The following is a 4,762-nucleotide window of genomic DNA, read 5'->3' as shown; positions in this document are numbered from 1 at the left end:
CCTGTTTGGTACTCGGTTCTGTTCATACCCATTGTTCCTCTGCAGTAATTTTGTTATATTGTGGCTACAGCGTAAAAAGAATTTGTGTTATAAGATCCATCTCTACAGTGTTAAAGCGCTTTACAGTGATCATTAGAAGGTTAAAAACTGGGGCAAGCAATGATGCTTCAAAACCTCTGAAGCATAAACTGTATGTCTGTGTGCGGCTCTTGACAGTATACAGTAATGTGGAATGACAAAATCATGGTGGCCATTCTCATGAGAAAACTTGTTGGACTTCATTGGCACTACTTGTAGGGACAACGAGCTTTGGCCCAGCCTTTAGAAACATCAGAATTGTCTGGCAGCACAGCTGTTCCAGTAGTTCCTCTTTTGGAGATGCTGTAACGTGTCTTCTATAGACTTCTGATTTTTCCTTTTTTCTTTCATTTTTTATAGACAGTTCAGAGGCTTATGTTTGAGCTGGCAGTCTGTTAATGATATCGTGATCAAATACAAAGGCTTTTTTTTCTGTTGTTGTTTAGTTGACTGGTTGTCTTAAGTGAATGTAGACAATGATTTGAATATCTGTTGTTACGCATGCTCTGCTGTCTGCCTGTTGACTCCAGTGAAGCAACTCACGAGAGCCAGTTGCAAGAATTTGGAAACCTGGGTCAAAGCAATTAAAGTCTGTTCTCTGAAGGTGATAGCTTTTATCACTAGTAATTGGGGGGTGGGGAGGGGGGAGGTGTGATTATTTAACAATTTCCATCTACAACACCAATACACAGAAGAAATTGTGTCTCACACAAAACACAAAGTCAAGTAACTTCTTGTCACAGCAGCAACTATGTACTGAAGTGAGGAAGAAATTTTTATTACTTCCTATCTGTTAGCAGTTTGCTGAAAGAAATAAGACAAGATACTGCAGTATGGAAACACTTTGTTCTTCCCTTTTTTGTATGTTTTGTATGTTTACCAAAGGGAACATTCATATATTATATTGCATAATTGTTAACCATGTGAAATCAGAGTCTTTGTCTTACTAGAGTGGGGTGCGCATGTATAAAATCACTAAGCTATTCCAGTAAGACTATACAAAAATCCAAATAACTAGAAGCTAAAGAGCAGCTCCTAAAGGGTTATATAGATCAAAACTCCCATTGTGCCTTAGTGCTGTCAAACAGTATTTCAAGAACAAAAATTCACACCTGTTCACTGTTTTCAAGTTAGCACCTCTGCTTGTTACTGCCTGCTGCAGTCCAGGTAACTCGCCCAGCTTGGTCTTTGTGCCTTTGCCTGAGTCGGCAGGTTCTACAAAATAGTGATTTAGCTGAATGGAAACATCTTTCTCAAAGGAAAGAAGGGTGCCTATTAGAAAAAGATTTCAGCTTTATGCTAGTATTTTTATATGCCTGTGCATGTTTCAGCAAAAAGTTGGGCAAGCAACATTTGAGACAGAGTTGTACTTAAATAGACACAGTCTCTGTGTCTAAGAATGATGAGGAGAAAATCATTTTTCTCCTAGTATTTTCCCCCATATCACTCACTAACAGTTTCATTCATCATTATGCATTATTTGTCATAAAATTAGATTCGAAAGGTGACCCAATGTTTTCCTCGGATGCTTTATGGTGAACAATTGTCTTTCAATATCAGATATTAGGGCTTCTGCATAGCGTCGTTCCTTGTGTAGTTCACGCAGATTTTTAGAGGTTGATCTCTTTTCAGACTACATTTTGTAACCACAAAACTTGCAAAATGTCTCTCTGTTTCTGATTTACCATTGTTCTTTCATATTGTTTTTATTCTAGTCCAGCTATTTTTGAAGCAGTTCATGTAACCTACCTTTATAGAAGAGTTAAGAGTGTACTATTTGCCCTAGTTTCGGGCCCAGGAGGAAAGAAGGTACCATAAAACAAGTAAATTATGGGATAATACTTTAAAATGTGTATGATTTAGGAGAACTAGTTTAGGAGAGATCTAATCAGCAAAGCAAATGACCCAGAATGGTCACTTTCACTGTCCTACGATTCCACAGATACAAAACCTACATGAAAAACAGCTGTTCTGGGCTTTGAGTTTCAACACAGGCCTAATGAGCCCTCCTAATGGTTCAGTATGCAGTAAGTCTTGCTGCATAGAACAGAGGATAAGAGAGAGCATTCTTCCAATTTCTCATCTTCTTCCCCTGTGCAAATATGTTTCATAGGCCAAAAAGAAGCGCTGATTCCACTCAGCTCCTATCTGAGTTCAGAGACCTTTTGCAATAGGGTAATGTTTTGAGTGTGAAAATCTAGTCAGAGAAAGCAGCCACTGTACTGAATTCTGAGATAGATGCTCATGTGAGTAGCTGTTTTTTTCTGTGCCTACAGTATGTTCCCAGGCAGGGTAAGTGCTGACCCTGGCACAATATTTTGTGAGAGCATTGTGGAAAGTGGAAAGTGTTCATGTTTACTTTCTGTTGAGAAAGGGAAGGCTAAAAAGAGAGACACGACAGCACCACCACCATTTTTTTCCTACTTCATCAGCCACACTTCAAAGCATTACTCTGCAAAAAAATGTTTTGTATTTTGTCTTTTAGAGCAGCAAAGGTTGTTACGGTTCTGAATTGAGGCTGTGAGGAGCAGTTCCTTCTATGACCACAAAGTTCCTGCAAAAGATCACAGCATTAAGCAAAACACCAGCTCTCAGATTTTGTGCTGGCAGGTGTGGGAGGCTGCCAGCTGCGCTGGCAAGGAAGAAGGCCAGCATCTGGCCTGGTGGTGTTAGAAATGGAATCTAGGTATAGCTGTCATGTTGGTGCACCTGCAAACCTATCTGTGGTGCACATTGGACTTGTCTGAATGTTTGTAAGGAAAGAAGGGCCAGGGGGAAGAGATGCTGTGCAGGGTACAAGGTGACGAGCATGTGAAGACTCAAAGAGCCTTTACTTCAGGAGAAGCAAAGAGACAGAGGACAAAATGAATCTATGGCTGCTCAAAAACTTTAGGTGAACTAACACTCCACAAGCACGAGCTGCCCATTTAGTCAGCTGTTAGAGGCCTCCAGCATCAGTGTTGATAGCTGCTGAAAAAGACAGATGAGAAGCAACATTCATTAATGAGTGACCACTCAAGATGTTTATCCACAAGAGCTGGAAACATCAGGATTGTATATGAAGTAATGTTTCATTTACTTAAGGGACATTCTTTCCACCATATGTGAGTGCCTGGTGGTTGCAAAAATGTCCATGTGATAGAGCATGTTTTATTTAGAATCAGTGCACACATTTGATAGAACTCCCTCAATTATGAAAGTTAACAAAACAAGTTAACTTAAAATTAATTAGAATTAAATATTACACTACTGAACTACAGCACAGAATTTTCTATTTCCTTTTTTTTTTTTTTTCTCATAGGAGAGAGATGATTGTTCCATAGCAGAGCTCTCAACTAGGAGGACAATATCTGTAGGGACTGAAACACAGAGAATTTAGTTTGCTGCATTGCCTTTCTCTTCTAGAGCCATCATATGGTCAGATACTGCAACTGTCAAGAAATGAGACTTTGAAAAAAAGTCTGAACCTCAGCTAAATTTGCTAGTGACCACATATCTAGAAAAGGGATGCCTGCACATAGGGAAATCTCTGTAGTCAATTGTACGAGGCCAGAGCTAACCAGATATTCCAGCAAGTGTAATTTCACTTAGCAACATAAAAATGAAGGAGAGAAGGACTAAGACATAACCTCTATCTTGCCGCTTTGCCTGCTTACGCCTACATCACTCTCTCTTGCACATGAGGCTGTTATGTAGTTAACATTTTCCAAGAATGTGAGAGATAATTGTTAGATGAAAAACATGGAGTAACGGGCTAGCAGGTAGATTGCCAGCATAGGGAATTCAGCAAAAAGTGCCACAGGAATCCATGTTGACAGGAACTGTATAAACAGGGCATGACCAGCAGCTACTAAACCTCCTGGCATACCTGGGGGCAGGGGCTGCAAGGTGGGCTCATGGCAGCTACCAATCTCCTGCATCCTATTCCCAGGGAAGGCTGCACTCTGGAAAACAGCCAGCCTTGCCTCGTCTGCCCTCTCCTTAGCTTACACCGCACTTCATACCTCACCTCACACTTTCACACTTTGCACTTCACATTTCAGCTCACATCTCATACTTCACCTCACCCCAAAACCTCACCTCACACCTCATACTTAACTCACCTTCATACTTCATACTCATCTCTTCTCTTTGGAGAAATGCTCCAGGCCTTCCACCAGCTTGTCTGCTGTTCACTGGGCTCTCTTCAGTATGGCTTTGGATGGGGGAGCTCAGGACTGGACATGGTCCTTCAGGTGTGGCCTCTCCCAGTCTCAGGAAAGGAGAAGGATCGCATCAAGATACTGGCAATGCTTCTCCTAATGCAGACCAGGGAAGAGTGATTGCCAGTTAAAACTGAGGCCAAAACATTGTTGAGTACCTCAGACTTCTCCATGTCTGCTGCCACTATTTCTCCTGTCTTATTTAGTGGTGGGCTGGGTGTGTGCATTGTCTTTAATCTCCCTTTTCTCACCAATGTATCTGTAGAAGCCCTACTTACCATTCCTCACCTTCCTTGCCAAAGTTACCTCCTAGGGCACTTTGGAGAGCATTGCTTGCCCAGGGCCTTTTGTGTAGAGCTGCTTTCCAGCTGGGCACCCCCAGCTTGCCCTGCAGCCTCTGGTCGATCCTTCCCAGGGGCAGGACACTGTGCTTCTCCCGGTTGGACTGTATGAGGTTCCTGTCAGCCTGTAGAAGTGCCAAC

This window comes from Anser brachyrhynchus (genome assembly GCF_964034855.1).
Source record: "Anser brachyrhynchus genome assembly, chromosome: 2".
In the NCBI taxonomy this organism is placed as follows: Eukaryota; Metazoa; Chordata; class Aves; order Anseriformes; family Anatidae; genus Anser; species Anser brachyrhynchus.
This window is presented reverse-complemented; position numbering follows the sequence as displayed.